The sequence below is a fragment of the Hippoglossus hippoglossus genome, chromosome 18 (genome assembly GCF_009819705.1).
Source record: "Hippoglossus hippoglossus isolate fHipHip1 chromosome 18, fHipHip1.pri, whole genome shotgun sequence".
In the NCBI taxonomy this organism is placed as follows: domain Eukaryota; kingdom Metazoa; phylum Chordata; class Actinopteri; order Pleuronectiformes; family Pleuronectidae; genus Hippoglossus; species Hippoglossus hippoglossus.
In genome coordinates this window covers 55,384-74,738 of record NC_047168.1, presented here as the reverse complement: position 1 = coordinate 74,738, position 19,355 = coordinate 55,384, and positions in this window count along the sequence as shown.

Sequence of the window (19,355 nt, the reverse complement as noted above, 5' to 3'; positions counted from 1 at the left end):
TTTGAGGGAAGAGGGACTATACAAGTAGAGAAAGGGGAGTTAATAATAGAGGTCATCAGAGAAATGAGGAAAACGTGCTTTAACTAGAGTTGGGGGGATTGGATCCAGGTGGCAGTTTCGTGAAGATACCAGCTTTCTGCATTTTTGAACAGCTGTTTCTCCCCCCTCTAATACCTAAACACTGCCTTACTGTTTTCCTGTATTTCCTGTCATCATTGCTGACCACTTTGTACTCTACCTTTGCTTCAACAAATACTATAAACTGCACTGTCTACCTGTGGAACCTGAAGTGTGAATTGTGTCTTTTTATGGAAATAACTTTCTCACATTCCATTTTAAAAGTAACTATGATTACTGCACTTGGTTGTATGCCTCCACAAGTGCCATTTCCATTTATATATAACAGCAGCCTCAGGCCCCAACATCAGCCAAAGGCCCCAACATCAGCCAAAGGCCCCAACAGCCATATCAGCAGCCACAGACCCCAACCAAAACCACATGCCCCAAACTAGCAACAGCAGCTACAGGACCCAAAAGCAACCAGAGGCCCCAACAACAACCACAGGCCCCAACTGCAGCAGCACCAGTTACCACGGGCCTCAAAAGAAACCACAGGCCCAAAAAGCAGTAGTTCCTACAGCCACTGGCAACAACAGGCCCCAACAGTAAAGAGTAAAGTTGTTTGAAGTTTTCTGATGTACTTCACTAAAAAACTAAACAAACATTCAGAACTGAGTCAGAACAGTTTTTGTTGTGTTAACAATGGAATATAAAATCATCATCATGAAATGTGAAATTAGTATCGGTATCCAACATGCAAAGCATGTAATTATTCGTTATCGTTATTGGCTGGAAAAATCCATATTGTGCATCCCTAGTATCAACCTTAAAGTTATTTAAGCTCTGACACTAAACCAAGAGAAGAAGAAGAATGTCTCTAACTTGTTTTCACTTCTCAGGTTCATATCACAATGATGTTGTACTGCTGTTCCATGTGAAATCAGCTTTACACATTTTGCAGCTAATGGTCTTTGAAGGCTTTGATTTAAACTGTTTCCACACTTTTGACAACTTGTATTCACTGTATCGTTAGCAGTGTTTGTCGCCGCCATCTTTGAAATCTTGCATTAAATCAGACCAGACTAATCAATTACTAAATTAATGGCCAACTATTTTTACAATTGATGAAAATCTATCAAAACGATTATTTGTTGCAGCTATAGTAATGATAGAGGTATGCCAATAATTGTAGTGTACAGGAGTTGGAATATTGTAGACCTAAGCAATCTAGTTGTAATCATAATCCACAATCACCATCGAAGTACACCATCACAATACACCCTGAGCCCTGAGGACTCTGGGGAAGAAGTAATATGTTGATGAGACATTAATGTGATGAAGAGGAAAGAGAAGCTACATGTGTTGTGTCCCCCAACAATCTAGGCCTATAGCAGCATAACTAAGAGCTGGTCCAAGACAGACCAGAACCAGCTCTAACTATAAGCAATATCAAAATGAAAGGTTTTAGGGATACTCCTAAACTTAGAGACAGTGTCTGCCTCCTGAACTGAAACTGGGAGACGATTCCACAGGAGAAGAGCTTGATAGCTGAAGGCTCTAACATTTGGAGGATTAAGGGACAACAAGTAAGCCTGAATTCTGGGTGTCCGGTGCTTTAGTGGGGTGATATGTAGTGCTGTACAATATATCTCAAATTTACCATCATCGCGATATCAACATGCAAGATATTCGTATTGCAAAAGACAGATTGAACTGCGATAAATGGTGTTCATGTGCCTTGCATTCAAGCTCTGCATGTCAATATATTTGGCCAATCGGATGGAGCCCTACTGCCCTAGATAATCAATTAAAGATATTAAGTCGTTGACCGACCTGTCCAGGGTCTTTCCTGAAATGAGAATTGCAAGCTGCCTCCGTCAAGTTTTGTGCCGCCTCCCAACAAAACTTTAAAACAGCGGAGACTGCTAGTAATTATGTTTGTCCATCAATCAAATTAATGAATCAAATTTTTATTAGTATAGACCATATACACAAACCATATATAGGACTTAACAAGGTGCAACATCTTTTGTCCTTAACTGTCAACAAGAGTAAGGAAAACTATCCCAAAAAAACTATTAACGGGAAGAAAAAAAACCATAGAAACCTCAGAGAGTAGACATATTGTATATCAAGCAGTCTTGTTGTAATCATTGTCTATTATCAGCCACCACCATGATCGACAATCCGCCATCAAATCTGCAACCACGATCACAATCCATGATCAGGATCCACCATTAAGATCCACGATCAACTGCCATTACTATCAGGATTGACCCCCACTCTCCATGATCAGCTGCCACCACGACCACGATCCTCCATCACGATCTCTGATTCGCCATCCACCATCATGATCACAATCTACAATCCAACATCACGATTCAACGATGTGTCTGCAGCGAAGAAGTCAAGTCAATAACATTTATTGATGAGACATTGTGATAAAGAGGGAGAAGAGGAAAGATAAGTCATGTGCCCCCGGACATCTTACATCTATAGCAGCATAACTAAGAGCTGGTCCAAGACAGACCTGAACCAGCTCTTACCAGGGGAAGACTGGGTCAATAATTCAGGCCACCCTTTTCACGCAAAGAACCAGACCTCTAATTTCGTAGGCTAACCCTATTTGTTCATATAAAGGTTACCAGACTAGTAAACAGATAGGCGGCACAGTAACTCGCTGCCCTCTGCCATCTTTTCAGTGATGTCATCTTTGTTAAGTGCCATAAGAATCTCCTTTTCTGTTGCCACTTCAAAAACACTTAGAAATTCTACATCAGAATGTCCTGATATTGTCAAAGTCTCAATTTTCTCTAATTAATTTGTGGATTTTAATTCATTCATTCATGAATTCACAGACATTTACAAGATGGTTGATTTTATTTTAAAATCACTAACACGCCCATAAACAATGCACACAGTGGAATGGGTGAGGGCTAGTTTGATAGTGTGTTTCAGGGTGGATGCTGGCTTAACTGCAGTCATTACATTACATTACATTTCTATCCAAAGCGACTTCCAATATGTGCACTCAACCATGAGGGTACAAACCCAGAACAGCAAGAACTATGTAAGTACAATTTGCTTCAAAAAAAGCCAAACTGCAAAGTGATTCATGTGCAATATATAAGTGCAACTAACTTTTTTTGTTGTTTTTTTAATCATGGGGGTTGATGATGAGCAAGCCGAATGGCAGATGCAGAGCGGAGTGGACGGGCTTGGGGATAAGGTTTATATTCAGTATATGAGAAATTTCGGCATGCTATCCCTATCAGTACTGTACAGTGCTGTCCACTCACTACTGGGGTCACTCAATTTTTCATCCTTGGCCCTCTCCTCTTCTCTCTGTACACCAACTCTCTCGGCTCTGTTATCCGCTCACTTGGCTTTACATACCACAGCTACGCAGATGATACCCAACTAATTCTCTCTTTTCCCGAGTCTGAAACACAGGTAGCAGCACAAATCTCTGCTTTTCTGACTGGCATCTCTCAGTGGATGTACGCACACCACTTAAAAATCATTGACAAATCCAAGCTACTTTTCCTATCAGAGAAGGGCTCTCCTACCCACAACCTTACCATCATTGACAACACTGGTAGTCCCCACCAGACTGCAAGCAACCTGGGTGTGATACTCGAAAGCCAACATTGCTGCAACAACCTGATTGTGTAGATACATGCTGCGCAACATCAGTAGAGTATGTCCCCTTCTCACTCAGAAGGTGGCACAGGTTCTGGTCCAGGATCTTGTCAACTCACGCCTAGACTACTGCAATTCCCTCCTGGCTGGTCTACCTGCTACTGCCATCTGACCTCTGCAACTCATCCACAATGCAGCAGCTCGACTGGTCTTCAATCTACTTTAGTTCACTACACCGCTTGTCCGCTCCCTTCACTGGTTAACAGTGGCTGCCTGCATCCACTTCAAGACACTATGTGCTGCAATCGGATCGGGCCCAGTCTACATCCAAAACATGGTTAAACCTTACCCCACAAGCCCATCCACTCTGCTCTGCATCTGCCAATCGGCTTGCTGCTCCCTCACTGTGAGGGACACCTAGCCACTCAACAAAATCACGACTGTTTGCTGTCCAGTTTGGCTTTTTTTAAGCAAATTGTAATTACATAGTTCTTGCTGCTCTGGGTTTGTACCCTCATGGTTGAATGCACTTATTGGAAGTCGCTTTGGATAGAAATGTAATGTAATGACTGCAGTCAAGCCAGCCTCCACTCCGAAACACACTATCAAACTAGCCCTCACCCATTCCACTGTGCGCACTTTTAACGGGCATGTTAGTGATTTCAAAATAAAATCGACCTTCCTGTAAATGTCTGTCAATGCATGAATAAATTCATTAAAATACACAAATTAATTGACCTGAATGAAGTAATGATGAATAAAAGATACAAAAATTATGACTATTTTAGAGAAGATTGAGACTTTGACATTATCAGGACATTCTGATGTAGAATTTCAAAGTAAAATACGCTCCTCATTTTCGAATCCGTCTTCTATTACTACATTTCCATCAACTTCATCTTCATCTTCATCCCCTTCGCTTTCCTCTTTCACCCCCCTGTCTCCCAATCAAGTTCTTACCTTGGTAACCTCCGCCCGCCCAACCACCTGCCCCCTCGACCCCATCCCATCTCACATTCTCCAGTCTATTGCTCCTGACCTTCTTCCTTTTCTCACCCATCTTATCAACACTTCCCTGTCAACTGGCTGTTTCCCTAACTCTCTGAAGGAGGCAAGAGTAAACCCTCTCCTGAAGAAACCCACCCTCAACCTGTCTGAAGTAAACAACTACAGACCTGTCTCTCTTCTTCAATTTCTTTCCAAAACTTTCTCCTTGCTGTCTCTGAGCAACTTCACACTGCTAGAGCAGCCTATTTCCTCTGTCCTTATCCTTCTAGACCTTTTGGCTGCATTTGACACAGTGAACCACCAGATCCTTACTTCCTCCCTTCAGGACCTGGGTGTCTCCGGCTCTGCTCTCTCCCTGCTCTCATCCTACCTCAACGACCGCACTTACCGGGTAACTTGGAGAGGATCTGTGTCTGAACCTTGTCCTCTCACTACTGGGGTCCCTCAAGGTTCTGTCCTAGGTCCCCTCCTCTTCTCTCTGTACACCAACTCTCTCAGCTCTGCTCAGTGGATGTCCGCACACCACCTGAAAATTAACCTTGACAAGACTGAACTACTTTTCCTTCCAGGGAAAGGCTCTCCCACCCACGACCTGACTATTACCTTTGACAACTCCGTGTTAGCCCCCACTGCTAGGAAGCTGGGTGTGACACTCGACACTCAACTCTCCTTTACTGCCAACATTACTGCAACAACACGTTCCTGTAGATACATGCTGCACAACATCAGGAGAATACGTCCCCTTCTCACTCAGAAGGTGGCACAGGTTCTGGTCCAGGCTCTTGTCAACTCACGCCTAGACTACTGCAATTCCCTCCTGGCTGGTCTACCTGCTACTGCCATCTGACCTCTGCAACTCATCCACAATGCAGCAGCTCGACTGGTCTTCAATCTACTTTAGTTCACTACACCGCTTGTCCGCTCCCTTCACTGGTTAACAGTGGCTGCCTGCATCCACTTCAAGACACTATGTGCTGCAATCGGATCGGGCCCAGTCTACATCCAAAACATGGTTAAACCTTACCCCACAAGCCCATCCACTCCGCTCTGCATCTGCCAATCGGCTTGCTGCTCCCTCACTGTGAGGGACGCCTAGCCACTCAACAAAATCACGACTGTTTGCTGTCCAGTTTGGCTTTTTTGAAGCAAGTTGTACTTACATAGTTCTTGCTGCTCTGGGTTTGTACCCTCATGGTTGAATGCACTTATTGGAAGTCGCTTTGGATAGAAATGTAATGTAATGACTGCAGTCAAGCCAGCCTCCACGCTTTCTTGAAGAAAAGTGTACTTTCTTGATTCTTGTTGTTCTGGGTTTGTACCCTCATGGTTGAATGCAGTTATTGTAAGTTGCTGGAAGCGTCAGCTAAATGAAATGTAATGTAATGTAATGTAAAAGCCCTTGAAATATTGTAGTGAGTGTCGCTTTGTGAGTGTAGTGAGTGTTTCTAGGTGAGTGTCGCTGTGTGTTATGAGGGGTGAAGAGAGGGGAGTGAGTGATTGCACCTGAGACGCAAGTAAGTGACTGCACCTGGGGGTGCAGTCACCTGGGGGTGCAGTCACTTAGTCGTAGAGCAGGTTAAAAAGAGCTGAGTGAGCAGACGTGGGCTCTCTGGGGAGTGGGGCTGTGTGAACATTACGGGGCGGAAGCCTAGCTGAGCAAGCTGTCATTTGCACTCATACTTGGAGGGCAGGTGTCGTTCACATGCTGTTTAGGGCTGCCGGCGGCGAAGATAGGTGGTGGGTTGTAGGGCGAATTTCCTGTGTCAGGTAGAGTGAAGCAGCGGTAGCGGGGGAAACAGGAGTGTCTGTGTCCGCTCTCCAGCCTGTTGAAGAGGCTCTCCTGCAGCACGTTGAGATGCTTCAATGTGCTGGACCGGCGGTGTTCCCCACAGCAGACCTTGACTGAAGCCTGACCAGCACTAAAGCTCAGACACCAGGGGAGGGTCTTGAACCCCGGGAGAGTTAAGTGGTTTTAATAGACTTATTCTTTGTGAAGTAATGTGTCATGTCATTTGTGATTTATGTTAAATGTTATTGATTCTAAAAGGACCAGCTTAAAGCCGGGTACTGGGGTGGGAGGAAACAGCTGAAGGACCTTGATCAGATCCTCAGGTGCCTTTGTATGTGCCCTGATAGCACGTGTGAGTTCATGGTGGGATGTGAGTTTACTGTGGTGCAATATTGTGTGTTGTGCCCTGAGGGGGTGTAGTTCCTGTTTGAGTTGCAGTGCTGTATTAAGTTGCAGTGTCCTTGAGTGTGTAACTCTATTGTGGTGTGTTAGATTGGCAGTGCCCTTACACTAGTTTTCTGCCCATGCAGGGGGCACTTGGGGGGGGAGTATAGGACTCAGACTGTGATCGATTAACCCTGTGTGCAAAGCTGTGGCTGTATGAACTAAATAATAAAGGTTATCATTTTCTATTACTCCAGGTTTCCTCCTCCTTATATTGTGTACGCAGTAGAATCATTCTGTGTGCGGGCTCTCTACGTTCTTACATCCGAGACAAGGTTTATTACGCTGGTGGCAGCAGTGGGATCTTGTATCTCTCAGAATTTTAAACTTGGTAGAGTGTTGCCCTTTAAAAATAAATGTCAGAGGCAGAAGGTAATCAGTTGCCGCAGGTGCAGAATGAAGACACCCCTTGTACTAGTGTTGGGCACCGCATAATCCACAATATGAATTTGCTGCCCTCTGCTGCCGGCCAAATGAAACTGCTAGGGAGTTTGGGAATGCTTTGAGGAGGTTGGCCGCTAGAGCGTACCCTGCAGCTGATGATTGTACACGGGATATGTTGGTGTAGCGTGAGGGAAGCGGGGAAAATGAGGGATTGCAACAACGCCACCTGGGGAATTTGACCTCCAGGAAGTAACTAAACTCTTTTGTGTGCAACAGCAAAGGTTGATATCACGGGGGAAGAGACCCGTTTTACTCGTAGAAAAGAAACTTTTATTTAACTCAAATGCATAAATCAACAAAAATCAAAATGAAACAAACCATCAACAGAACACAAATTAATATATGAAATTAAACACAAAAGGCCAGGGCTGGGACTTACCACGGTGACGAAAACCAAAAGAAAAAGGGAAGGATTAATAAACTAACCACTCGTAACACTGCAAACTAACAAAACGGGTCTTGAAGAAAATGCCACCACCAGGGATTGGGTCGCCGCCTCAGGCCCACAGCACCTGTCCAACAATAAAAAGATAATTAAAACATGTCACAAGTGTTAAATCAATACTGGTGAAGACAAACAAAACGTTGAAAACAAAATTTAAAAAAATATACCAAATCCAAACCAATATAAAGAACAATTTGAAAGTAACAAACAATAACTACATACAAAATGATTATTATGTCACCTCAGGTAACAAAATGGGATAACAATATTGATAAAAGTCAGGCGTCCCTCTCAGGTGGTCACTCCAAGCTTAGCCAGAACACTTCCATAGAAGCCAGAACACTTCTTTAAAAGCAGCGCACTTCCATAAAAGCCAGAACAGTTTCTTATCAGCCAGAACAGCAGGGCCGTCCGAAGCGTAGTGGCCAATGACGGCCGACGAAGGACCAGGGCCTCTAGAAAGGCGAATAAACAGATTTAGTAAATAAAATGACAATTACACCATTTCGAGAGTAATGGGACCATACGTACCACCTTGTCAAGCTAAAGCACAGCCACATGTAGAACCGGAGGGTGAGAGTCTCCACGGCCGTAGCTGAATCAAGCTGTAGCACAACATGCACAACAATCACCAGCTGGGATTAAATATGCAGACAATGTTACCTACCAAGCAGACCTGCAACTGCGCCCCGAAGGTCCCTGGCGGAGCAATCCCACACCAGCGGTCAGCCGCACTACAACAAGTAGGGCACGTGTCACCAATACGCACACAATGGCCATGAATGACAAGCGGTGGCAGAGCGCATTACCTGTGTATAGGGGATGTCTGAGTGGTGCACTGGCTGTTGCACCAAACGCCAACTCCGCCACGGCAACGAGACGACTTCGGCTTACGGGGCACAAAGCCCAAAACACTAGAAGAGGCTGGCATGACGGCCGAGGAGCTCCACTTGGTGCTCCGTATTAAGGAGGTGGTGCTGAGGAACAAAGAGTTGGATCGGGAGGCAATGCACCTGCGGGTGCGAGCTCTGGAGTTAGAGCGGGAACCCCCGTTTACGTCTGCCACCCCCATTCGGGTAACATCACCTACCCTCTTCCATCAGGATAGCTTTGATGTCAGCAGACATGTGGCACTTGTTCCTCCGTTTAGAGAAACAGAGGTTGATTCCTACTTTTGCGCATTTGAGCGTATTGCATCTGCTTTACACTGGCGTAAGGATGTTTGGCCAATATTGTTGCAATGCAAATTAGTAGGTAAAGCGCAGGAAGTCTGTAATAGTCTTACTCTAGACCAGAGCCCAGATTATGATGTGGTAAAATCTACCGTTCTTCGTGCATATGAATTAGTTCCTGAGGCTTATCGCCAGAAATTTAGGAACTGTAGAAAAACTGTCAACCAAACTTGAAAAGAGCACATTATTTGATAAATGGTGTCAGGCTCCTGCAACTAAGGATTTTGTTCAGTTGCGTGAACTTGTGCTTCTTGAAGAGTTTAAGAAATGCTTGCCTGAAAATATTGTGGTGTACTTAAATGAACAAAAGGTGTCGACCTTATCGCAAGCAGCAGTGTTGGCCGATGAATTTGCCTTGACGCATGAGATTGTGTTTTCCTCATCTGTGTCCCGTGATGGGGCAGTTCTATGTGAAAGACAAAAATCACCCCGGAGTCCCAGGCGCCAGTCGCCACTTTCCCGCTTGTTTCTACTGCCATGAAAGTGAACATTTAATCGCTGATTGTCCGGTGTTAAAGAAGAAGGAACAGAGTAAGAGGTCAGAGAGTCCCTCCGCTATCAGGCTGATTCAAACAGTGCCTAGGGTAGCTCAAATGGTAGCTCAGATAGAACAGGAGGACGAAATTGACGCTGACTTTAAACCGTTCGTCTCAGATGGTTATGAGTTTATGCCCGAGGGTGGAGCTAGCCCTGTGCCCGTTAAAATATTACGAGATACCGGTGTGAAACATTCTCTCATTCGTGCTGGTGTGCTACCCTTTTCGAAGCAAACGTACTGTGGCACTGGTATGGGGTGTAAAAACGAGTGTTTTACGTGTGCCTCTTCATACTATGCAGCTGTCCTCTCCCATTGTGTCTGGCCGTGTACGAGTTGGTTTGCGATCCCAGTTGCCAATACAGGGGGTTGATTTAATTCTCGGGAATGATGTTGCAGGAGTAAAAGTGTTCCCCTCACCCGAAGTTGTTGAAAACCCCACCGTGGTTACGTGTGACTCACCCTCCATTTTCCCTGCGTGCGCCGTTACGCGTGCCAGGGCTCATAAACTAGGTGATGTGGTGCATCTTTCTGATACTTTCATGGTACATGATAATTTTGTGGTAGATAGTTCTGTTTTGGACGCCCCAACAACATTGGAAAACACGTACAACCACATGTTGACTGCTCAAGATTTTACTTTGTCCCTGGACAAAGTATAACTAATTACGGCCCAACAGAGTGACTGTACCTTAGTAAGTACTTTGTCTGCAGCTTCAGAAAACAGAAAGGAGCGGTCTGGCACTTCTTTGAGGATTGTGTCCTCATGCGGAGGTGGTCGTCTGGGCCTGACAGTGACCACAATACAGTCCGACAACTAGTTGTGCCAACTCCCTTTCGTGTTCAAGTGTTGAGTTTAGCCCATGATCATAGTCTGTCAGGACATTTGGGCATTTGTAAAACGTATTGGCGCATCCTCAGGTATTTTTTCTGGACGGGGTTAAAATCCGAAGTGGCAGCGTTTTGCCGATCATGTCATATTTGCCAGGTAGTGGGAAAACCTAACCAAACGATCCCTCCTGCTCCCTTACACCCTATCCCTGTAATGGGAGAACCGTTTGAACACATCTTGATTGATTGTGTAGGACCACTTCCTAAAACTAAATCCAGCAACCAGTATATCCTCACTATGATGTGTGCTGCCACTCGCTATCCTGAAGCTGTGCCCTTACGCACGTTAAAGGCCAAGGCTATTATATAAGCACTAGTGAAATTTGTTACCACATTTGGCACACCTAAGCATATCCAAATTGACAAAAGCTCCAACTTTATGTCAAAGATCTTTGCTCAGGTAACGTCCCAGCTGTCTGCTAAGCACCGTACTTCCAGTGCTTATCACCCTGAGAGCCAAGGGGCGCTGGAGAGACTTCACCAAACATTAAAGTTCATGCTTCGCAAGTACTGTCTCGAGTCCAGTAGGGAATGGGATGAGGGCCTGCCACTGCTGCTGTTTGCTGTGCGTGAGACCACGCAAGAATCACTGGGTTTTAGTCCAGCTGATCTTGTTTTCGGACACACAGTGCGCGGCCCATTGCATTTACTCAGGGAAAAGTGGCTGGATGACAACCCAAATGTGACTCACAACATTCTAGATGTCAGCTCTTTCAAAGAGAAGTTGTACTATGCTTGTGAAACAGCTCGACACTCTGTTCAGTCCAAAATGAAAAACAGATATGACCAGAAAACTGTGTTGAGAAAGTTCCAGCCTGGTGATAAGGTTCTTGTTTTGTTACCAGTTAGTGGTTCTGGCCTGCAGGCTAAATTTTACTGTCCCTATGTCGTGGACCACCGTTTGAGTGACACTAATTATGTGATTAAAACCCCCGATCGAATCAAGAAATCCAGAGTATGTCATGTAAACATGTTAAAATATTATTCCTCGCGCAACACCAATCTGTCTCAAATAGTCCCTGTTTCTGTGGTTGTGGCGCCACCCCCCAGCAGTGAGGGTGATGAAGGGAGTGAGGGGTGAGTTTCAGTTCCCTGTGCTTGCGTGAAGAATTCTGAAATTTTGTCCAAATTGGATGAGTTTCTGTCACATTTGGCGGAGCTAGCTCGTGGCGATGTGGTAAGGCTTATTCATAGTTATTCTAACATTTTTGGTGATATCCCCACACAGACCCATGTCCTTTGTCATGATATTGACGTTGGTGAGCACCAACCCATAAAACAACATGCTTACAGAGTGAACCCTACCAAACGAGCGATAATGCAGCAGGAAGTTGAGTATCTCCTCCAGAATAGATTTGCTGTGCCTAGCTCCAGTGCGTGGAGTTCTCCATCCTTGTTGGTGCCAAAATCTGATAAGGCTTAATGCTATCACCAAACCAGATTCTTTCCCACTGCCTCGGATTGAGGACTGTATTGATCCGTTTGTGACACCAGATCATTTTTTGCAGTATAAAGTAGTGCCTTTTGGCCTCAGGAACGACTCTGCCACATTTCAGCGACTTATGTCTCAGGTGCTCTCTAGTGTTTCAAATTGCGAGGTATACCTAGACCAGGGGTCGGCAACCTTTTTGACAATAAGTGCCAATGTAAAATTTTCTTGTGAATTAGTGTGCCATATCAACATTTTTTTATATTAAAGGGCCCATATTTTACACCTTTCTGCGATTTAATTTGAGGTGTTGGTACCCCTAATATGATATATCAGTGGTTTAAAGTCGAAAAAACTGCTGCAATGTGTATTTCCATGTCCTCTCTTCTGCCTCTCTCTGGAGCTCCAGACAGAACAGGCTGTTTTCGCCTGCCTCTTCAGCCCCTCCTCTGATTGGCTAACTGCACTTTGAGTGACACGCAACCAGGCCTATCACCGGTCTCATTCTGGCGCATTGACGATCTCTCTGGTAAACACAGCTGAAAGTCACATTATGTTTGGATACAGCTATAGAAGACCAGCCACATATTTACAGTCGGTTACAACAGGTTGTTTCTTAACTGTAAGTTACACCGTCCTCATGTTTGTTCAAGTGTTAGCAGGACAGTCGGCCAATGTAGGAGTAACGTCCCGAGTTACAGTACGGAGTTTCAATACACCAAGCAGACATGTTGCTGAACATAGCAACACAGCACGTCAGAAGAAATAAAGCGTAACCGCTGGTCTCGAACAGTAACGTTCTTAGGAGGAATGTGCATGGACACATTCTCTTCCTTGCATCCCTCCACGCTGCAGTGTTTCTTCAGTGTTGTTGTTGTGGTTAGCCTGTGGTAGCTAACAAGCTGCTAGCTCAGCAACATGGAGGAGTGGTGGGTTCGGAGGCTGGACTGGTACCCGCTGGGTGGGGCTGAGGGAAGAGTTCGATTCTATGATGACATCCTAAGAATGAGGAAGTACGAAACAAGACGTTTCAATAACATATTTCTTAGAATGGAATGAGTGAAAAAGTCCGTGGAGTGACAGTTTTCATACTTTGAGGGTCCCTACTGACCCCCTTCAATTCATTACAGATAGTAAAAGCCCAGAAAATGAATTTTACACAATATGGGCCCTTTAAGTTTTATTATTGAACCACATTAATATTTCCAACAGACATGTAATTTTATTCGATCCATATTGGCTATATATAGAACAACACTTTAAAGAAACATGTTTATCTCATTATGATTGCAATAATAAGTTTGTCATTAACCCGCACCAACCACACTCATATTCAGAATTGCGAAAGTGCTTCGTGCTTTGTCTCAAAGTTTTTTATTACTTGTGTCACCTACTCTAACAGCACATCCATGAAAGGCTAGAATTGCTGTCACTCTCTATGTTACATGTAGGTGTTTGCATCCTATTGGATAGTTAAGCCTAAAGTATGCTTTCCTAAATCACATTGTGTCCTTACGTCATGCCACTGGTGAAATATGCAAAAGAGGTGAAGTTGGTGCCTCTCTGTCTGTGGCATCTGAGTTAGATATGAAAGTCCCTCAGCGTAGATACTACAATGTACTGTTGGTTGGCCCTTTATCTATAACCTGACCTTGGGTACTGCTTCAACAGAGAAGGGAGTATCTGTGGAATTAGACAGGCACTATTCTCCTGTACGGATATAATGTAATATACATTATATACATAATATATAGTGGCATATACAGTAATGTGTGAGGATGGTAAAACATTCCTCAACAGTCCCTCCTTTATGATCATGAGCTAATATATAGATATGAACACAAACCCTACTATCACAATAAAAACTGTGGGACATCAGTTCGCCAGAGGAATGACAAAAGCTGTTCAATACAATGAATATAACAGTGTAAATTCAACATGAAGGTCTCACACATCAAGCATTAATTTGAACCCCCCCTCTAATAGGGAGCTGTCACAGGCAAACATCTCTTTGCCAATTTGAGTCAAGACTCTGCGGCAACCAATTAGTCCTTCTGCTTGTTTTCAAGATGTTATTCGAAGAATACATGATAACATAACAATCATAATATGTACACATGGAACATATTTCTTGAATGTAATAGAACAATTCTTCAGTCAAAACAATCCGATTAGATAAACTCAAATGTTAATCAGGAAAATTGTAATCACAACACCAGGATTTCTTCTGTCTCTTCTTTAGTCGGAGCGAGCCGATGGATTTTTAAACTGCCAGGGCTGCTCTTCTGTTATATATCGCTTTTTCTTCTCAGCTCCAGAATGATCATCATTGATAAGTATTCATTATATACTAAGGACCAGTGATATATAAAGAGAACTACTACATATATTGAATCACACAATATAAATCAACATTTCAACAAACATAAGTTATTTCAAACCCCAAATTACATTCAAACCATTATTATTCAGTTCTATTTGTATAACACCAAATCTTCCCTCTAATTCAGAGTGCAGACCGTTTTCTCATATCTATGTTGTCTAAGGAGTGAAGCCTCTGTCCTTGGCCATGCTCTCGCACTTCCCCAAACACGACAGACAGCTGCACTCCGTCTCAAGGAGAGGACACAGTGTCTCCGAAAACAATTGAATGAACAAACTAGATTTAACAACTTCAATCAAAATCCAAAACTTAATCACATTAACCATCATCATAATTAACAAATTGTACAGTCTTAAACCCATGTGCATTACTCACGTAGAGGTTCACCACCATGGAGAGGTTGCTAGAACATACGATGCATGGCAATATGGATTCCATTTATCATTCCAACTTTCACTTTTTTTCTATGAAAATATGATCCTGATAGACTTTAAACAGATTAATACAATCACTCACTCTACTTGATCAATGTTCTTGCTTTTTTTCTTTTTTACACAATGAAAACCTGAAATCATCAAAATAAGCCAAAGACCAAAACAAACACAGAGGTTTAAAAATCATATGTTCCTACCAAGGACGCATTGCAGGCTAGCTGCATTACACATTTGTACTAAAAGACAAATATCTTATACAACCACACCTTTATTAATCTTTATCTACCATGCATCAGAAAGGTCAAATATCCTATTTTGAAAATATTTTAGTCTGATTAAATGTTTAAAATATAAGTCAGCTAGCACTGACTTAGATAGTTTGTAATGTCCTCCAGATTGTATGTATAAAAAGCAACCTCTTACACCAATATTCTAATTTAGATACAAAAGTAGTCAAAATCTAATTTACTATTTAAGTATTCGTTTATTATTAATCAATTCCGATTCACAAGGTCTCAATTTGATTCAATATCTATTTATTTAGGGATACATCATTGTACAGCACCAACTTTGCTTGGATATGTGCAAGAAAACCTCTAATTTGGTGCATTATGACATTTTTTTGATCGGCCTGTCTCGATAGCAAATTTAGTCAAATGATATATTGTCACAGAAACGATACATTACATTATTGTCATAACTTTTATAAACCACTGATATAATAACAATATTAGAGCATAATCATGCAAGTTCACCTTTTCAAAAAGCAATGAACTTAATTTTAAAGAAAGTTCAATCTGACATTGGAATTTGAATTAGAAATATAAAAATAAATAAAATAAAATAAATAAATAAAATAAGAAAATATATTTTACCAGCTCAGTAAACGTTGATGGGATGTATTTGGGTTAGTATTCAAGCTTTTCCTCTATCGTGTGTGTGTTTGTGTTTATGAATTGCCTCGCAGGTCGGATTAAACTGTCTTGCCTGATGTTCCCCACCCCTTGCTCTAATTGAATCTTTAAAGTCCAAACACTCATATTGTACAAAAACAAAATTATTGGTATAATTATCAACTGACCCGGAGCTTTAGACCTTCACACCCTTGGGATAAGAACACTTCAACAATTATATCAAATAGGAACACAAAAAATCATTTAAACAAAGGAAAAGCTCAAACATAAAGATAAGCTTGGAATGAAATATTCAAATTGAATACAAATTATTGTATATGATTAATCACAAAAAGGTAACAGTCCTGTAATTAATTTATAATTTGTCTTAATTATCTAGGAGTTAAAGCAACAGAAACACACTTATTAGACTACAAATTTACTGTCTGATTACTAGAAATCAGACTTGTAACAGAAATAATGGAAAGCATTAGGGATTTGTCTATAGCTAGAAACAGACATGGATAGCACCACCCACAGGGGGGAAGTCATGCTATCTCCATCGTCTTCTCAGAAAGATTCATTACCTTTACTAATGAAACGTCCAATCAGTGTCAGCTTTGGGTCGGGTATCTCATCAGCCACACTTATATACTTGGAGTTCTGTAATCAGCCTTATTAAAAGAATGGGATTAAACATTGGAAAATGCATCAAACTCAGCATATTTGAACAGATCCAGTCAAAGGTAATTATCTGCGTGTTTCTCTTTGCTCATAGGGAACTCAGAGGTTCAAGTTTTAGTCAAGTCTGCTTTGTTCGTCTCGTCCCCTCTAAACCATGTCACTGCGACTGTCATCAGTTATTCTGAAAGGGTGGGCTTGCACTAGGTTTGCTTTGAATGGAATAAAGCACAATAGGCAATGTATGTGGTCACTTAAAACTAGTGATCATCATTTTGGTCAGTGTTTCTTTTATTGTGGATTCCATCCTCTCAACCTGATCTGAGCTATTTATAGCTAAAGGCACGCACTTAAGGGCACTGTAATGGGAATTTTGTCATTTGTGGATGTGATATTGCATGAGCAGACGTGTGTGGAAGATTGAACAGATTGAGAAGTAGGAGTGCTCTCATTGCTGTGATCCACCGGACCAAGTAGCACAAAGGGAAGACAAATTCAGAAGGAAAACTATTCTCTCCACTGGGTGTTGAGTGACAGACGTGTCAGCAGGGCAGGTTTGGAACCGCTGTGGAATCAACGAAGCTTCAGGTTTCGATCTTAGAAAAGGTCAGATAGTTAACTGGGTTAACTAGGGTGGAAGTTATAAGGATATAGAATATAAATATATGGAGTGTTTATTAACTTAACACGCTTGTTATATTGGGTTCTGACTTCGGGCTCATGATTATTACAACTATTATTTTAATATAGTAACTAGTATTTTACACTGGAGGTGTACCTGGGACGGAGGGACCGAGACCGAGTCTGGATCGTCTTACTGTAGTGTCTTTAACTCTGCGTTGTGAATGCTTTTAAGACACTTCCAAAGCAATGTCTTTCCAAATGTTTTTTATATCACACATCAACAGACTTGTTGCCCGAGTTTTCCGACCTGTGAGAAACCTGGTTTGGGTTTGCAGACTGAGTGGGGACCGACTGAGAACAATTACCACCAACATGGTCAGGCGAGTAGCATCTGAAACATAATCTGTCCATTCTGCAATGCGTGCTAGTGCTGTGATCAGAGCTGCCGCAAACTTTACAGTCATGAGTGTACCGACGCATCTTATCCTGAGGCAGATTGCGAGCCACTTGAGCATTGCTCGACACAGTTCTCTCCAATAAACTCAAAACTGTCCATTGTATGGTTGTCATCACCAGAGAGAGCACGGCCAGACAAGGTCTGAAACCCCGATGAGGAAACCCCACCCGCACGTGCAGCACTGCCACCCCCTCTGGACAGAGCGTCACTGCAACCTCTGTCTGAGATAATGTTTGAGTCCCATAACCCACTTGTACGTTCCTGTAATTATCCAAGTGATCCTGTACCTCGTGGGCACACCATTCACGTGGAGCATTTGTTTTAAAGATCAATGCCAGTTCCTTATCAGGGCAATTTCGAACAAACATAATAACTACATGGCGACTCAGGTCGGTAACAGGCTCACCTTTACTGACTAAACACTGTTCTGTCCCCTCAGCCGCTTTATTAAGTCTGATCCAGTAGTCAAAGGGGTTTTCCCCAGCAAGAGGCTGCACTGCGTAGAAGTCAGCCAGAGGCAAGTCAGAATGGACAATCTCTCCAAAATGGCGTCTGAGTACACTATAGACCACATTGACATCGGTAACATTAGGATTGCTCCGAAGCCAGACTTTAGTGACATCCCTAGCCTTACCCAGTAATCTATTCATGACTTCCTCTATACAGTCAGACCCACTGTGACCTTGTTTTACTGAATAGTTCCGCATCAGCCCCTCCCACTCAGATACCGAATACTTATCAGAGCTATCCCCTCTGAAATAAGGCGGGACTGTAGCTTCAGAACGCAAAACCAAATTTAGCTTAGAAGCATCAATGACTGTGGTGCCACATTGATCAGGGTGAAGGACATGTTGAGGCTGGTTGGACGCCACACCAGGCATTTGTTCTGGATTGGCACTTTGTCGAAAACTAGCTTTGATAGATTCTCCAATCTCTGTTCCAATTGACCTGATCAAGTCAGCTAACTGACTGGAAGATGACTCTATACCAGAATCAGTCATCCTCTGAGGTGAAAAATCAACAGATGAAATTTCTGGAGGGAATGGTGGAGGTCCGTCTGCATTATCACTGAGCCTCACATGTCTGGACCCTTCAACAGCAGAATGGCACGGTCGTGACACAGCTGGGTTCTTTGGTGTCGACCTTAACAGAGGCGTAGGCATCAAAACACCTCTGCCTCTGTAACAGATGTGGATTGCACATAGGGACAAACGACTCAGGGGGTTGTTTTCCAGCTTTTTTATTTGCTCCTGTAGAAAACAACACACATTGTCTTGCTGTGATTAATTTCTCTCCTCTTGCTGCACCTCCGTTCCTCAGCAATGCAAAACAACACTGTCTTCATACTTTTCTCTTCACAACAGTATGTATTAGACACAGTCTACCACACAGACTTTTACAGGGAGCAATTACAATTGTCCGAAAAACATTTAACTTAAATTACAACAAATATCCTCAAAACTACAAAATAATTATATACAGCAGAACCACAGTGACACATTGTTGGGTGAAATAAAAAGGTGCCTTGGGTTGGGTTATTAAAGAGCTACATCGAAAATTAAGTTTCAAAAAGGAAGGGGGGAGGGGTCGACAGGAAGTATGAACTTTTGGAGGAACACAAAAGGTGATGCACAGCAAGGTCATTTCCGCAGGAAACGTTAATAAAGAAAATTACAATTAATAAAAATAACTAATAAAATTCACAAATACAAATTATAAATAAGAATAAATAAAGTGCATTTCTAACTCTGTTACACCTCTTCCCACCCCAAGATTTCCCTCATCCTCAACTTTCTGTACAGTAAGTGACACCACACCTCAGAATCACAGTAAAATCTCTAACACAACAGAAAAAAAATCAGAAGTTGAAATGACAGAGTACTCACACTTATAACACAACCTAAATGGATTATTTGTCTGTCTGATCCACTAGAGGGAATTGCAGTTGTGGAAACAATACAGTG